Source organism: Penaeus vannamei, chromosome 30 (assembly GCF_042767895.1).
Source record: "Penaeus vannamei isolate JL-2024 chromosome 30, ASM4276789v1, whole genome shotgun sequence".
In the NCBI taxonomy this organism is placed as follows: domain Eukaryota; kingdom Metazoa; phylum Arthropoda; class Malacostraca; order Decapoda; family Penaeidae; genus Penaeus; species Penaeus vannamei.
In genome coordinates, this window is record NC_091578.1 from 9821636 (window position 1) to 9839135 (window position 17500).

Consider the following 17500-nt stretch of genomic DNA (forward strand, 5'->3'; position numbering starts at 1 on the left):
GAGAGAGAGACAGAGAGAGAGAGAGAGAGAGAAATAGATAGATAGATAGATAGATAGATACTTAGATAGAAATAGATATCATACAGACAGGCACACAGACAGACAGACACACATACATACATACACACACATATGTACACGGGTGTGTGTGTGTGTGTGTGTGTGTGTGTGTGTGTGTGTGTGTGTGTGTGTGTGTGTGTGTGTGTGTGTGTGTGTGTGTCTGTGTGTGTGAGTAAGCCAACGCAAGCACACTTTACTCCAGCAAGCACATTCCCATCCCCGCCCCATGCAGAGTGGCAGATAGCGTGTAGAATCTCTCTCCTACTCCACCACCCTCTCCCTTTCCCCCTCTTCCTCCTCCACCCCCACCTTCTCCTCCGTCTCCCCTTCCCCCTCCTCCTCCTCCTCCACCTCCTCCTCCTCCTCCTCGTCCTCGTCCTCCTTCTCCACCTCCATCTCCTCCTTCCCCCTCCTCCATCTCCTTCCATCCACCTTTACCTCCCCCTACCTCCCCCTCCATCTCCCCTTCCCCCTCCTCCCCCCTCTCCCCCTTTCCCCCCAGCCATCATCAGACTGTGATTAGCAATGCAATTAATTTCCCAATCCATCAGGCTTGGTAATCAACGCGACAAGTTTATTATTTGAGCGTGCATGCGGCCAGCGTACGGGGCCGGTGCTTATTGTTTACGTCCGAGTGGTTTGGGGGGGGGAGGGGAAAGAAAAAAGAAAAAAAAGAGAGGTACGAGATGCGCACGGAGATTCGTTTGTTTTGCGTGTGGTTCTGTTTGTTCTTGCGTTTTAATTGTTTTTTTTTTATTCTCGGGTTTTTTTTCTTTCTTTTTGTCGTTCTCTCTCTCTTTTTTTTCTCTTTTTCTGTGTTTCTCTTTTCTCTTACTCTGGTTCTCTCTCTCCCTCTCTCTCTCTCTCTCTCTCTCTCTCTCTCTCTCTCTCTCTCTCTCTCTCTCTCTCTCTCTCTCTCTCTCTCTCTCTCTCTCTCTCTCTCTCTCTCTCTCTCTCTCTCTCTCTCTCTCTCTCTCTTTCTCTCTCTCTCTCTGTCTCTCTCTCTGTGCCTGTCTCTCTCTCTCTCTCTCCATCTCGCTTTTAATCCTATGGTTATATAAATGGATATTTTCCTCGTATCAGATCATTATCTCCCCCAAACCTCTCGTGCCTACGATTTATGCAACATGTGACCAGACTTAGGTGCAATATATATGCAATTGTTTGAGCAGCGAGAGCGGGCAGTGGACCTATTACTGCGCCGGAGATAGGAAGAACATTTTTTCGTTTGGAGATTGGATATGACAGAACGCTCACCCCCCCCCCCCCACACACACACACTCACTCCCATCCTCTCTGTACCCTCCTCCTCCTCCTCCTCCTGTACTCCTCTTGTATTCCTCCTCTCCTCCTTCTATACTCCTCCTCCTCTTCCTCCTACTGGTCCTGTACTCCCGTACCCTGCTCCTCCTCCTCCTCCTCCTCTTGTTCTTCTCCTCCTCTCCTCTTCCTCTCCTCTCCTCCTCCTCTCCTATTCTCTCCCCTCCTCCTCCTCTCCTCTTGTCTACCCTTCTCCCGTCCGACTGTCCGTCCGACTGTACTCTCCGACTGCCAATCCACCCTTCTCATTTCTCTTATCGGTTCCTTTTTCTACACCCCCTTTGCTCCTCCTCTTACTCCTCTTTTCTTCATCACTCCTCTTTTCTTCATCACTCATTCTCTTCCTCCTCCTTCCTCTTTACCCTTCTCCTCTCCACCTCATCTCTTTCTCCTCTTGCTCCTACTCCTGCTTCTGAACGCTTCGTTTCTCCTTCTCCTCTTCCTTCCTTCATCATTCCTCCTCCTCCTCCTCCTCCTCCTCTCTCTAGCCTTTTCATCTCCTCCTCTCTACCCTTCTTCCCTCTCTACCCTTCTTCCCTCCTCCTCTTCCTCCTCCTCCTCCTCTACTTCTCTCTCTACCCTTTTCCCTCTCCTCCTCTCTACCCTTCTTCCCTCCTCCTCCTCCTCCTTCTCCCCCCCGCCCCCTCACCCTGTCCCGCTCGCTGCATAACACACGCTTGCAAATTCGGAAATTCGCGAAATACGGCCGAGTGAACGGGTTATGGCGAAAGAGGCAAAGAGGCTGGTCGCTGCTTTGACGATGGGCTGGGTTGGGATCTCGGATTGCTGTATCCACGCGCGGATTTACAGCTGATTTCTCTGCTGTTGCGATTTGATTTCCTTTTTCTCTCTCTTTTTATTTTTTTATTTTTTTTATTTCTGTCTTTTGTTTTTTTTCTTTTTTCGTCTCTCTCTGTCTATCTGCCTCTCTCTCTGTCTCTGTCTCTGTCTCTCTCTCTCTCTCTCTCTCTCTCTCTCTCTCTCTCTCTCTCTCTCTCTCTCTCTCTCTCTCTCTCTCTCTCTCTCTCTCTCTCTCTCTCTCTCTCTCTCTCTCTTTCTTTGTGTATGTTTATATGTATGTATTCATGTTTGTATTTATACCTCTTTCTGTGTGCATATTAATTCAGTCGAGGGGACATTTTTTGTGTATCGTTCTAAAAATCCTGAAATATTGGGGACCTCCTAGTGTCTTCCAAACCGAAATTGCCGATTTTTAAACCCTGAGTTATATGAATTTTTGGGTAATTCGGTCATATAGAGTGTCGCATATCCGTGCCAAGCTCCCCCCCCCTCCACCCCCCATCCCCCCCATCCCCCCACCCCTCAGCTACCCTGGCAAATCGTGAATTTCGATATTTCCTTCGAAGTATTGATAGATTGATAGCTATTCAGGGTATCAATTTTAATAGCGTATATATTTTTAATTACTTCGTTTGCCAATATACTTCTAGATCATCGATTATTTAAGTGGACCTTGTCTTCTTCTTCTTCTTCTTTCTTTCTTCTTTCTTTTCTTTCTTCTTTCTTTCCTTCTCTTTTAAGGTTACTTTTAATTATTTTTTCTGGCATATCTAGCAACCTCTCGGCTTTCGTTCCACCCACCGGAGCGAATATTGTAAAATCCGAAATATTCGGCTCCTACTACGGTGCTTACGAAAAACGTGTATTTCGCTAATTATACCCACGTTCTATTCACACCGCCGTACGCTCGCTAAACAGGTATTATTTGTAACCTGGTTTGTCATTATTACGTTCAACAGCATTATTACCATTGTTTTGCCTTGTTCATATTGTATTCATGTGACAAGAACAGTGTACATTTTCGTAGAATTTAAAATACGTTCTCTCTTTTTTAACACTTTTTTTTGTTCTATAGTTCATTGAATAGTAGAAAATAGGGTTAGTGATTATCGTTTTCTGTTGTTATGTAGTACAGAAAGGGGAGTGTGAAAGCTCTGGTCGCTAATATATATGTGTGTGTGTGTGTTTGAGTGTATGTGTGCGTGTTTGTTTGTGTGTGTGTTTGTGTGCGTGTGCGTGTGTGTGTGTGTCTGTGTGTTTGTTTGTGTGTGTGTGTGTGTGTGTGTGTGTGTGTGTGTGTGTATGTGTGTGTGTGTGTATGTGTGTGTGTGTGTGTGTGTTTGTGTATGCGTGTGTGTGTGTGTGTGTTTGTATGTGTGTGTGTGTGTGTGTATTATGAGAAGCAATACAAAGTCATTATCATTAAAAAAGAAGAGTAAATATAAAAATCTTATTAGGCTTTTTCGAAAAGAAAATTTCAGCATTTATGCAGTTTCCCTTTCACTCCAAAAATTAGATATTTCATTTCATTACTTATAACATTTCCGATTGTGGGAAAGAATCCTTTTTTAAAGCAATTTTTCAGTTTTTTTTTATTGTGAAATTGACATATGTAACAAAATTACCTAACTTTGAGAACTTCTCTCAAAAATAGATAGATAATGAATAATTATGTATCAATAAAAGATCGATAAATAACGATAATAAATTGTAATAAAGAGATAAGATTAAAACGGTAAGTCGCCTCTCTCTGCTGTTCACAAATGGAGTTAAAAAATCCCCCAAAAGCGACCACAACATTGCATCGGAAACGCTACTTGACCCCAACCTTTAATTCGAACATATTTTTACCTATTTTGTTTTTGAAAGGATAATAGACGTTATGATGTCACTTTGATTTTAAAAAGAGAGATTTGTAAACTGATAAAGAGTTAGAGGTGATTTAAATCGGCAGATGAGGGGAGACTTAAGGAAATGTTATGGGATGGCCGCAGATTTTCAGCATCGAAGGGCGTTCATTTCTTTGTCTGAGTTTTTTGTTTGGTAAATATGTAAATAAGATTCTCTCTCTCTCTCTCTCTCTCTCTCTCTCTCTCTCTCTCTCTCTCTCTCTCTCTCTCTCTCTCTCTCTCTCTCTCTCTCTCTCTCTCTCTCTCTCTCTCTTCCTCCATCTCTCTCTCCCTCCCTCCCTCCATCTTCCTCCCCCCATCTCCCTCTCTCCCTTCCTCCTCTCTCCCTTCCTTCCTCCTTCCCTCCCTCTCTCCCTCCTACCTCCTGCGCTCCTACCTTCCCTCTCATCATCCTCCCTCCCTCCCTCTCTTCCTCTACTTCTCGTCTCCTCCCTCCTTCTGCCTCTGCAAAGATCATTAAAAGATTAGTTAAGTCCGTCTTATTGAATGAGTCATGAGTTGGTGTCCTATCTAACCTAACCGGTATGTGAGTTTTCCTTTTTTTAATTTGTTATCTTAATTGGTAACTTTTTTTCTCTCTTCGTCGTCATATGTCTTGTTTTTGTTACAGCCCCGTGATATTGCTGATTGGGCTGATTAGCAGCATTGTTCTCGAGTGATTATGAACCTATCGAGTCGATCGGCGCCGCGCGAATGTCGGTCTTACGGACACGCGCGCAATGGTCATCCGGCGAATCCGTGAGAGGGAGGGAGAGCGAGGGAGAACACGCCCCCTTTTTGCTGCATCACTCTTAAGAAATGCATCTGGAGTGTTTTTATATTTTATTTTATTTTATTATTTTTCTTTATTTTATTTTTTTGACGGGACCTCGGGAGAGCATCAGGTGATAAAGCTACATCGGAGGTACGACAACGTGTCACTTATCGGGAGACTGGAGTGAGTGACGGCTGCCAGACGTGTGATACAACAGTCTGTCCTCGCTGACAATGTCGAGTGGAGGGTCGTAGCCGGGAGGGGGAGGGAGTGGAGGGGAGGGAGAGTGAAGAGAAGAGAAGGGAAGGCTTGAAAGGTAAGGGGAGTGAGATTGGAGTCGGTGAGTAGAGGAGGGAAGGGGAGGAGGGGTAGAGGGAGGGAGGGAGGCAAGTAGGGAGGGAGGGAGGGAGGGAGGGAGGAAGGGAGGGCGAGAGAGGGAGGGGAAGTAAGGAGGAAGGGAGGGGGCAGGAGAGGGAGCGAAGGGGAGGCATGAAAGGTAGGGGAAGTAAATTGGAGTTGGTGGATAGGTTAGGGGAAGGGAATGCGAGAGGAGGGGAGGGTAGGAGAGGTCAGGGGGAGGGGAGGATAGAAGAGGTCAGGGGGAGGGAAAGTAAGATAGGTCAGGGGGAGGGGAAGGTAGGAGAGGTCAGGGCGAGGGGAGGGTAGGAGAGGTCAGGGCGAGGGGAGGGGAGTGTAGGTTAGGTTTGGGAAGAAGGGGTGGGTAAGAGGAGGGGGAGGGGTTGAAGAATCTTGTTGCCCCGGCGTGTTCCCGTATTTGTATCTCGTATTTATTTATTTTTTCTTGCGGAGTCATGGCGTTTGATTCTTAATTGCAGATCGCATAGAAGCGAGAGAGAAAAAAAGAAAAAAAAGAACTACTTAATTATCCTGTATGAATAGCTCAGCTCAGAGAATGACATACGAAAAAAAAAGAAAGGAAAAAGAGAGAGAGAAAAAAACTCCTTCGACGGTAAAATCCTCCACATTCTTATAGAAAAAAATGGCAAGGGCCGATTAGTCATTCATTAGAGGGTGTGGAACGGCGAGAACAATATCCGCGTCTCCCGGCGTGTCTGACAAAAATGTTGACTCGTTTTGCGTTCGTCGCCCCCTCTCCTCCTCCTGCTCCTTCTCCATCTCCTCCTCCATCTCCTCCTTCCCCTCACCCTCCTCCTCCTATTCCCCTCCTCCTCCGCTTTTTCTCCATCTCCTCCTCCTCCCCTCCTTCTCCATCTCCTCCTCCTCTTTCTCCTTGCTTTCTTTCTTTCTGTCCGTCTCTCTCTTTTTCTTTCCTTTTGGTGTATTTTTCTTCGTCTTTTAGTTCTTTCTGTCTTTTTTTGTCTTTTCTTTTTTTCTTTCTTTCTCTTCGTCCGTGTCTTTCTTTCTCTTCGTCCGTTCTATTCTCTTTCTTGTTTCTCTCTGACATTCTGCTTTCTAATTCATCTCTCTATTTCTCTCCTCATTTCACTCTCTGACATTTGTACTTTCTAACTCATCTCTCTATTTCTCTCTCTCTCTCTCTCTCTCTCTCTCTCTCTCTTTCTCTCTTTCTCTCTTTCTCTCTTTCTTTCTCTTTCTCTGTCTCTCCCTCTCTCTCTCTCTCTCTCTCTCTCTCTCTCTCTCTCTCTCTCTCTCTCTCTCTCTCTCTCTCTCACTCACTTTCCTTCTTGTGCCATTCCTCTCCTTCACTCATTCAATTTATCTTTCTGTTTTACTCTTCCGCATTTATTTTCTCTTATTGTCTCTTACCACTTTCTCTCCCTCCTCTTCATCCTCTCTTCCTTCTTCCCTGCCTTCCTTTCTCCCCTCTCTCTCTTTCCTTCCCTTTACTTTTTTTTCCCTCTCTCATACCCTCTCGTTCTCTCCCTCTCTCTTTCCCTTCTTTCCTTTCTTTCCCTCCCTCCTTCCATTCCTTTCTCGGCCTCCCTCCCTCCCTCTCCACCTACCCTTCCTTTCTCCCCCTCCCTCCCTCCCATCCACACACTCTTCTCTCCCCTCCCTCCCCTTCTTCCCTCCCTTCTCTCCCCTTCTTCCCTCCCTTCCTCCTTCCACCTTCCCTCATCTCCCCTCCTTCCCACCGGCTTCCCTTCTCTCCCCTCCCTCCCTCCTACCCATGCACCCTCTCTCCTTCTCCACTTACCCTCCCTCCCTCCTTCCCTCTCGTGCTTCTCCCTGGCGCGCGAGGCTAATTACCTCCACCGATTAAGACCGACACAATGGGCAAACTTGGCGCGCAACACTGTAATGAGACGCCATTTTCCCGCCCGATGGCCAGAATTAAGGGCCGGAGAGGGGGAGGGGGAGAGGGAGAGAGTAAGGGGGAAGGGGAGAGGTAGGAGGGGAGGGAGAAGGGGGGAAAGTGGGTTTAGGAGGGTGGAAAGGAGGGAGAGGGAAGGGGAGGGTTTAGGAGAGGGAAAGGAAGGGGAAGGGAAGGAGGGAAGGGGGGAAAGATGGAAAGGGAAAGGAGGATGGAAAGGGGTTGGGGAAGGGGGAAGAAGAATGTTAAGGAGGGGTGGGGAAGTGGGAAGGGGGAAGGAGGGGAGAGGGAAGGGGGAAGGAGGATGGAGGGTGGAGGGGGTTGGGGAGTGGGAAGGGGGGAGGGGAGAGGGAAGAGCCGTGTGGGGGATAGAGAGAAAGGGGGAGGATTGGCTTGGGGAAGTAAAACAGAGGAAGAAGAGACATAAGGAAAAGGTGTCATGGATAGAGGAGAAGGAAGAGCAGAGGTTGAAAAAAGAAATGCGAGGAGGAAGTGGATAAAGAAAGAGAGATGAGAAGAAAGAAGAAGAAAAAAGAAACCAAAAACCCGAGGGAACAGAAAGTAACCAAACAAGTAGAAAGGGGAAAAAAAGAAAGAAGGATAGGGGGGAGAAGGGAAGGGGAAGGGGAAGACACTCACAGACAAGGCCTCAGAAGAATAGAGATTGCCATGCCGGGGCCGAAGTTTCTGATCATGTCGTCATCATGTCTTCCAACAAGTTTTGAGACGAAGCCGTTACCGCCGCGAGATGGCGTTGGATCCCTTTTCCCCCGTGGTATTGGGAGCGGCGGGCGGGCCGGAGGAGTGTTCGATCGCTTGTTGTTACTCTTATGAAACCTTGTCACCTGCTAGGGGAAGTATCGGGAACTTGTGCTCTTGGGAGAGAGGGGAGTGAGGGTGAGAGGGAGAGAAATGAAGAGAGTGAGAGGATGAGGAAGAGAGAGATCGACAAAAGAGAGGGAGAGTGAGTGAGTGAGAGAGAGAGAGAGAGAGAGAGAGAGAGAGAGAGAGAGAGAGAGAGAGAGAGAGAGAGAGAGAGAGAGAGAGAGAGAGTCAGTGAGTGTGCGTATGTGTGTGTGAAAGGGAGAGAGAGAGAGAGAGAGAGAGAGAGAGAGAGAGAGAGAGAGAGAGAGAGAGAGAGAGAGAGAGAGAGAGAGAGAGAGAGAGAGAGAGAGAGAGAGAGAGAGAGAGAGAGAGAGAGAAAGTCAGTGAGAAAGAGAGAGAGACAGAGAGAAGAATCCCAATAACCACGCCCACCTCCATAAAGTAAAGGAACGATGAACTTGCACACATGAGTCACACGTGGTCCGAAGTGGCATTCAGAGTCACCTGATGCGCCCAGTTCCAGCGAGAACAGTTCCGTAAAAGAGAAGGAAAGAAAAGAAAAATAAAAGGGATTCTTGTAAGGAAATCAGGCTTAAGAGAACTTACAGCGCCTTTTGCCAGGATATCTCGTCAAGAAAAACGCAAGAAATTCGTAATTACTCAGAGGATGATCTAGATTAAGGCGGATAAAGTCGACGTTTCAAGCCGAAGTCGCGATGGTGAATTAACCGCCATTTTTGGCGCGTTCTCGTGTCGGCGTCAGTTATGGCGGGTGAATGCGGACAAGCATTCGTTTGCCGCTTTTGTAGGTCAGGGATCACAGAGGGATTCCGGGTCACACGTTTTCGTCAACTCATCCAAAAAGAGGAAAAGAGCAAAAGGGTCCAAAAAAGGGAAAAAGACTAAGAAAGAAAAGAAAGAGAGAGAGAAAAAAAAGTACGTGTTGCATAGCGTGTCTCTTTGGAGTCGTTTTCTTCATGCTGTCTCTTTCATCAGCGCTGCCGTTGTTGGAGATACTGAGCTGGTGGAGATTTGGACCTTATCTGGCGTTTGGCTTTTTTTTTTTTAGGTTGTGCTTTTAGGTAAGTTTAACAGGGATGGAGATGGGAGAGGGAGGGGGAGGGGTAGAGGGAGAGGGAGGGGGATAGGGAGAGAGAGAGAGGGTGGGAGGGTGGGGGAGGGAGAGAGAGAGAGAGGACGAGATGGAGAAAGAGAGGAAGAGAGAGAGCGAGAGGAAGAGGGAGGAGGCAGAGGCAGGAGAGGGAGAGGGAGTGGGAGAGACAGAAAAAAAACGAAAAACTAATGAAACGATCAACAGACCAAACCCAGAAAAAGTACAACACAGAAAAAAGAAAAAAGAAAAAAAGTTTACGACAATGAGTACAAAAAAGCCAGACAAACAGACAGAAAACGCCACTCGCCCCTCGCCATCTTTCCTCCTCGCCGTGGAATTCAACCCCCCGACTGAATTGGCCGGATCACGCCGGGAATAAAAGTTTAAACACTCTCTAAGATTATATTCACCGGCGTGAGATTGATTAAAGATAACCCGACGTAAAAGCATGGGTCTTCCCTTAGCCTTTTTTTAATTCATTTTTTATTTATTTATTTATTTTATTTTTATAGGTCTTAATCTATCGGAAAATATTACGTGTTTGTTTTTTAATTTTTCGTCGTTATATTCTTTATATCTTTTGGATATTTGTTTTTATTTTTTTTCATAGTTATTCTCTGTATTGTTTTTATTTTTTTCATAGTTATTCTTTATATCGTTTTTTATGTTTTCATAGTTATTCTTTATATTGTTTATATTTTATTACTTATTTATTTATTTATCTATTATCTTTTCAATCATCATGCGTCGTGCCGATTACTTTTTAAGAAAAAAATCTGATTTTGGGGTTTGGGAAGCGTTGTTCATTTTACAGGTGGAGAGCAGGTACTACGCAGAGAGGAATCCGGAACAGCTGTTGCAGTGTGTTGTTTGTTTGCGTTTATCTGTGTGCAACTGGTTCTCGAACAGGGTCATCAACCATCATCCTACCCTCCTCTCCCTTCCCCCTCTCCCTTTGTCTAGCCCTTTTCCCCTCCCTTAAGCCTTATTCTGTTCACCTCATCTCCCCTCCTTTGCTGTCTTCTTTCCTCACCTTTTCTCCCTCTGTCCTATCTCCGTTCCCGTACTCTCCTCTGTCTATCCCTTCTTCAACTTCCTCTTATCTTCTTATTCCTCCTTTATCCCCTTCCTCCTCCCTCCTCCTCCTGACACTCCCACTGTCAACTCTTACTCCCCTCCCTTATCCCCCTCCATTAAACCTATCTCGTCTTCCCCTCCCCTCCTATCTCCTCCCCTCCCCTCCCTTCACCCACCCTCTACCCCCTCCCTTCACCCGCCCTCTACCCCTTCCCTTCCCTACCCCCTTCCCTCTTAAGAAGAAGAAAAAAAACTACAATCTTACCTTCTATTGATAACGAACCCGCTGTGTTGCTGGCCCGGGGTCGACTTTTGAAATCTTACTGTCAGCATAAATTGTGAAGCTTGTACGCGAGTTTATAGTCGAGCTTAAAGGGATCTAATGCTAAATTGTTGTCTTCCAGGTGGGTTCGTGGCGAGTCCGTCCGCCTTCTGTGTCCTGCATCGGAGACGGAGGAAAGGTGAGGGAGAAAGAGAGAAAGAGAAGGATAAAAGGAGAGGAAGAAAGAGAGGGATGAAAGGAGAGAGAGAGAGAGAGAGAGAGAGAGAGAGAGAGAGAGAGAGAGAGAGAGAGAGAGAGAGAGAGAGAGAGAGAGAGAAGGAGAGGACAGGTGAGCGAGAGAGAAAAAGAGAGAGAAGGAGAGAAAGAGAGAAAACCAGAAGCTGCGGAAGCACTGGCGACGAGTGTGGAGGACGTGTCCAGGTGAGGAGTACTGAGGGTGAGGGAGAGTGAGATGGAGATGGAAGTGAAGATTGAGTTGGAGATGGTGAGGGAGGTTAAGGGAGGACGGGGAAGGGGGTACGGAGAGGGAGATGACTAGGATAAGAGAGAGAGAGAGAGACAGACAGACAGACAGACGGAGAGAGAGAGCGAGAAAGAGAGGACGGTAGAAATAGAGGGAAATGAGAAGAAAATCGCACCAACGTTTCGCCGCCAATGAGATAATGAAGATCATGCAAGCATTTCCCGGTTTCATGCTCCCATAGATGCACATTTCCTTTCCCAATGCTCCCACAAACGTGCATTTCTCAACCATATGCTTCTATTAATAAGTATTTACCAGCCATGTGTTCCTGAAAAAGCGCATTTTCCAGCCGTATGCTGCTATAGTTGCTCCTTCCGCGCTCTATGCTCCCAGAAATACGTATATGTTTTCCCGCCATATACTCCCAGGAATACGAACTCCCTTGCCCTATGCTCCCAAAAATACGTATTTGTCTGCCATATGCTCCTATAAATGCTTGTTTTCCCGTCCTATGCTCCCAGAAATATACATTCCTTTGCCCTATGCTCCCAAAAATACATATTTGCCAGTTATATACTCCTGTATACGGACATTTCCATACCCTGTCCTCCCAGAAATGCGCAGTCCCCCGACGCACGCTCGTATTTGTATTTGCCGGTCATATGATCCCAGAAATACGTATTTGCCGGTCATATGCTCCCAGAAATACGTATTTGCCGGTCATATGATCCCAGAAATACGTATTTGCCGGTCATATGATCCCAGAAATACGTATTTGCCGGTCATATGATCCCAGAAATACGTATTTGCCGGTCATATGATCCCAGAAATACGTATTTGCCGGTCATATGATCCCAGAAATACGTATTTTCCGGTCATATGCTCCCGGAAATGCGTATTTGCCGGTCATATGATCCCAGAAATTCGTATCTGCCGGTCATAAGATCCCAGAAATACATATTTGCCAGCCACATGCTCCCAGAAATACGTATTTGCCGGTCATATGCTCCCAGAAATACGTATTTTCCTGTCGTATGCTCCTGTAAATACACGTTTTCCCGTCCTATGCTCCAAGAAACACGTATTTGCCAGCCACATGCTCCCGGAAATACGTATTTTGCAGCCATATGCTCCCAGAAATATGTATTTGCCGGTCATATGTTTCCAGAAATACGCATTTTCCAGCCGCATGCTCCCTTAAATGCTTATTTCCCCGCCGTATGCTCCCATGAATGCGCACTTCCCCGCCGTATGCTCCCGGAGGCGTGCGCTCGTCTCCGGGTCCCAAGCATTTAGCGCGGGGCAGATTCGTCGGCCGTCGGTACCCAACGAAGCCATTGTTCCCCGACGCCGTTTAGCTAAGTCGTCTTCCGGGGGGAGGTGGTGGGGAGGAGGGGCGGGGGAAGGAGGGATGGAGGGGAGGGAGAGATAGGGAGGTGGGAGGAGGAGGAGGAGCGAGGGAGGGAGGGGGATGGAGGTGGGGAGGTGGATAGGAGAAGGTGGGGTGGAGGGGGAAAGAGAGATAGGGAGGTGGGAGGAGGTGAGGAGCGAGGGAGGGAGGGGAGGGAGGTGGGGGAGGTGGATAGGAGAAGGTGGGATGGAGGGGAGGGAGAGATAGGGAGGTGGGAGGAGGGGAGGAGCGAGGGAGGGGGAGGGAGGTGGGGAGGTGGATAGGAGAAGGTGGGGTGGAGAGGGAGGGAGAGAGAGAGGTGGGAGGTGGAGGAGCGAAGGAGGAGGTGGGGGCAAAGGTAGGGGAGAGGGGGCGTAGGGGGAGAAAAGAAGGAGGTGAAGGAAAAAGGGAAAGAGAGGATATGGGGGAAGATTTGACAGAATGGAGAGGGGAAAGAGGGACGTAAGGAGAATACGAAGAGGGAGAGAGAGAGAGGCAGAGAAAGAGAGAGAGAGAGAGAGAGAGAGAGAAAGAGAGAGAAAAGAAAGAAAGAGAGAGAAAGAGAGTGAAAAGAAAGAAAGCGAGCCGTATCACAAATGCCTCCGAGCCAAGAAGTCTTCGCATTGAATCCGAAATTCGTGAGTGAGTGTCGCGAGGAGAGGCCGCCCTCGAGCCCCACCGAGTTCCGAGATGCTGCTCCTTGTAAGGCGTGAGGAGGACTAGGGGAAAGGGAGGGGGGCTAGGGGAAGGGAAGGGGGGCTAGGGGAGAAGGGAGGAGGACGAAGGGAAGGGAGGAGGACTAGGAGGAAGGGAGGAGGGCTAGGGGAAAGGGAGGGGGACTAGGGGAAGGAGGGGACGAAGGGAAGGGAGGAGGACTAGGGGAAGGGAGGAGGGCTAGGGGAAAGGGAGGGGACTAGGAGAAGGAGGGGAAATAGGGTGAAGGGAGGGGGACTAGGGGGAGAGGGGGGCTAGGGGGAAAGGGAGGGGGCTACGGGGAAGGGAGGAGGGACAAGGGGGAGGGAGGGGGACTAGGGGAAGGAAGAGGGTCTAGGGGGAAGGGTGGGGAACTAGGGAGAAGGGAAGGGAGGAAAGTTAGGGGAAGGGAGGGGGACGAGGGGAAGGGAGGAGGATTAGGGGGAAGGAAGGAGGGCTAGGGAAGGGAGGGGAAATAGGGGGAAGCGGGAGGGGGAGTAAGGGGAAGGCAAGGCAAGGCTGGGGGCTAGGGCAAGGCATAGGGACTAGGGCAAGGCAAGGCAAGGCAGGGGGGCTAGAGCAAGGCAGGCAGGGGGACTAGGGTGAAAGGTTAGGAGGAGGACCGGAGGAATAGGGGAGGGGGGAAGGGGGTATGCTAGGGATGTTGTGTTTACTGTCGTCTTATGTTTTGTGTGAAGGGAGAGAGGAGAGGGAGAGGGAGGAGGAGGGGGGGCATGGAGGGATTGAGAAAGATGGACGGGACGAGTTGAAGTCGTGGAAGAAGAAAGTGAATGGATAAGAAAACGAAGATGACAAGTTGAAGAAATTGAAAAAGAAAATAATGGGGAAGAAGAAGAAGGAGAGGCTGAGAATGAAAAGGAAAAGGGGAAAATAGAGAAAAAGACGAGGAAGTGCAAAAGTTCAATAAAAGCAACAAGAATAAAAAAATGGCTAATGAAGACAAGAATAGAAAACGGAGATTAAAAAAAAAAATGGTAAAGATGCAACAATAGTGTACATACATACCTTTTCCACTTCCTCCATTTCAAGATCATTTTTGACGTCCTCGGAGAAGCGCGTCGGCCGGAAGCTCGACAAGAACAAGCTTCCGGAAAATCCTGTGCATGTATTTGTGGCTGATAAAAATGGGAGGGGGATGAGGGGAAGGAATGGGGATAGAGGGGATAGAGAGGGGAAGGTGTGGGAATAGAGGGGGGAAAAGGGGGGAGAGAGGGAAGGTGTGGGGATAGAGGGGGGAAAGGGGGGAGAGAGAGGGAAGGTGTGGGGAGATAAAGGGGGGATTGTGTGGGGGAGACAGAGGGGGAAGTGTGGGGGAGAGAAGGAGAAGGAATGGGGAGAGAGGGGAAGGGGTGGGGAGAGAAGGGCAGGAATGGGGAGACAAAGGGGGAGCTGTGGGGGAGAGAGGGGAAGGAGTGGGGAGAGAGAGGGGAAGGAGTGATGAGAGAGAGGGGAAGGAGTGGGGGAGAGGGGAAGGAGGGAGAGAGAGAGGGGAAGGAGTGGGGAGAGAGAGGGTAGGGAGCGAGGAAGAGAGTGGGAAAGAGTTGGAAGTGTGGGGGAGAGAGTGGGAGACGGAGGGAGAGAGTGGGGGGGAGATGGTAAGCGGAGGGGGGGGAGGTTGCGGGAAGGAAAAATAGCAGGGTTAGGGGAGGGAAGAATGGGGAGGAAACGGGAAGAGGGGGTACGGAAAGAGGAAACGGGGGAGAGGGGAAGGAAGGAAGGGAGAGATGGGGAGGAGAAGAAAAAAGAGGGAAAAAATAAAAGTACGAAGGGAAAGAAACGGAGGAGAAAGAGGGAAAGATGAAAGATGAAGAAAAAGAAAAAGAAGGAAGAGAAAGAGAGAGACAAGAAAGAACAGAAACGGGTGACAGTAGAAACAGCTGATCGCTTAACCCGTGATGGACAAGAATAACGAGAGAAAAAAGTCCCGGTAATATGATACGAAAACCGTGTTGCTTTTGACAACGCGTGCTACCCTGGGCTCTCGGCGACAGGGGGCCATGGGGGGAGGGTGGGGAGGACTGGTGGGGAGGCCATCTGTCGGGAGCGGAGGGAAAGAAAAGAGAAGAAGAGGGAGAGAGAGAGGGTTCGTCAAAAATATAATGTGATAGGAAGGGCGGATGGGGGGTGAGGGGAAGGGAGGGTGATGGAGGATGTGGGAGAGGGGAAGGAAAGAAAGGGGGATGAAAGAAAGAGGAGAAGGAAAGAGATGGGAATGAAAGAAATGAGGGAAGGAAAGAGAAAGGGGAAGGAATTGTGAAGGAAGGAGAGAGAGAGAGTAGTAAATGAAAAGTTAAATGAAGGAGAAAAAGTAATGCACAAGACTTAAGAGAGGGATAGGGAGAAGGAAAAAAAGAGAAAGAGAGCGAAATGAGGGAATAGAAAGAGAAAATGAAAATGCAAAAGAATGGTAATAACCACACAGAACAATCGAATGAAAAGCTCGAGAAGACATAACTTGGAAAAGTGCATGGAATAAATTTCGTGGCGGAACCGGAAGACGCCGACGAACAGAAGCGGAAAAGAGAGAAAATGAAATAAAAAGAAATAGAAAAAATAGATAGAATTTAGAAAAAAGAAATTTAAAAGAATAGAATTTAGAAAAAAGAAATTGAAAAAAAATAGAATTTAGAAAAAAGAAATTGAAAAAAATAGAATTTAGAAAAAAGAAATTGAAAAAAAAGAAAATAGAATTTAGAAAAAAACAAATAGCGATAACTGAAGGCGGAAGACAGGAGGAACGGATGGGGTGCGTGGGTCACAGTGTCGTCTTCTCACGATTGTCTGCCTGCGCGTCTGAAAAGGTGTCTTGTCTTCGTGTGACCGTCTGCGATTGGGCTTGTCTGTGTCTGTCTGTGTGTGCTTTACGAGATGTTGTACATTTGTATGTGAGTGTGTGTGTGTGTGTGTGTGTGTGTGTGTGTGTGTGTGTGTGTGTGTGTGTGTGTGTGTGTGTGTGTGTGTGTGTGTGTGTGTGTGTGTGCGTACGATGGGTTTGGGCGAGAGAGAATGAGAGAGACAAACAGACAGAGACAGGGACTCTGTGTGTGTGTGTGTGTGTGTGTGTGTGTGTGTGTGTGTGTGTGTGTATGTGTGTGTGTGTGTGTGTGTGTGTGTGTGTGTGTGTGTGTGTGTGTGTGTGCAATGATGTGGTTTGGGCGAGAGAGAATGAGAGAGACAAACAGACAGAGACAGGGACTCTGTGTGTGTGTGTGTGTGTGTGTGTGTGTGTGTGTGTGTGTGTGTGTATGTGTGTGTGTGTGATGAGACGTAGCGCAATATCTATTTTTTTCTCCCCTTCCTTTTCCCTTCATTCTTTCTTTGTCTTGGGGTGTGTGTCTGTTTACGTCTGTGTCCTCATGCCTGCGTAGCGTGTGCGTCTTTCCCGAAGGTGTGTTTACGTAGGGAAGGGGGCGTGATGGAGGGGTGTGGGGGGGAGGAGGGGAGGGCGGGGATGTGAGGGAGGAGAGGGAGGAAGAGCTGGGATGTGAGGGAGGACAGGGAGGGCGGGGTGTGAGGGAGGAGAGGGAGGGCGGGGGTGTAATGGAGGAGAGGAGGAGAGGGAGGGCGGGGTTTGAGGGAGGGGGCGAGAGAGACGAAAGTGAGGGAGGAGGGGGAGGGCTGGGGAGTGAGGGAGGAGGCGTGAGGGACGAAAATGAGGGAGGAGGGGAAGGCCGGTGGTATAATGGAGGAGAGGGAGGGCGGGGTGTGAGGGAGGGGGCGTGAGGGACGAAAGTGAGGGAGGAAGGGGAGAGCGGGGGTGAGAGGAACGAAAGTTGAGGGAGGGGAGTGCGTGTATGTATGTGCGTTCGTGCGTGCGTACATCCGCGGCCGCATCTCGGAATGCTGTCTTGTGCGGAGGCTTGATTTTTATCTCGGGGCTCAACATCCTCGTCCTGCACCGCTCTCACCCCCCCCCCCTTTCTCCCTCGTCGCGGCCCCCCGTCTCTCCCTCTCTCTCTCTTTCACTTTCTCTCTTTCTCTCTTCCTCTCTCTCTCTCTCTCTCTCTCTCTCTCTCTCTCTCTCTCTCTCTCTCTCTCTCTCTCTCTCTCTCTCTCTCTCTCTCTCTCTCTCTCTCTCTCTCCCTCTCTCCCTCCCTCCCTCCCTCCCTCCTCCCTCCCCTCCCTCCCACCCTCCCCATCCCTCCCTCTCCCTCTCCCTCCCTCTCCCTCTCCCTCCCTCTCCCTCTCCCCCTCCCTCCTTCCCTCCTTCCCTTCCTCCCCACCCTCCCTCCCCCACCCCTTCCTCCCCTAGTCCCCCTCCCCCACCGCTCCCTCCCTCCCCACCCCCGTCCCTACCGCTCCCTCCCTCCCTTCCTCCCCTAGTCCCCCTCCCCCGCCGCTCCCTCCCTCCCGCCAGCACCATTTATCATCCCAGCATATCGTTGAAGCTCCGTGTTGTTGTGTTATCTCGGTGCTAAGTCAATGTCGGAGTCAGTGTATTGGTCTTGCCTCGCGCAGATCGGGATTGTATGACCTCAGCGTTTGCAGGCGGGCTGGCGTAAATATTAAGGTCAGTGTGTTCGCACACTTAG

General features: G+C 48.9%; 1 protein-coding gene across 2 annotated transcripts in view; it reads left to right on the forward strand.

Moving 5' to 3' along the window:
• The window catches only part of LOC113818529 (fibroblast growth factor receptor-like 1), a gene marked incomplete at its 3' end in the record, with an annotated part of 455734 nt that overhangs the window by 40146 nt on the left and 398088 nt on the right, over positions 1 to 17500 (forward strand).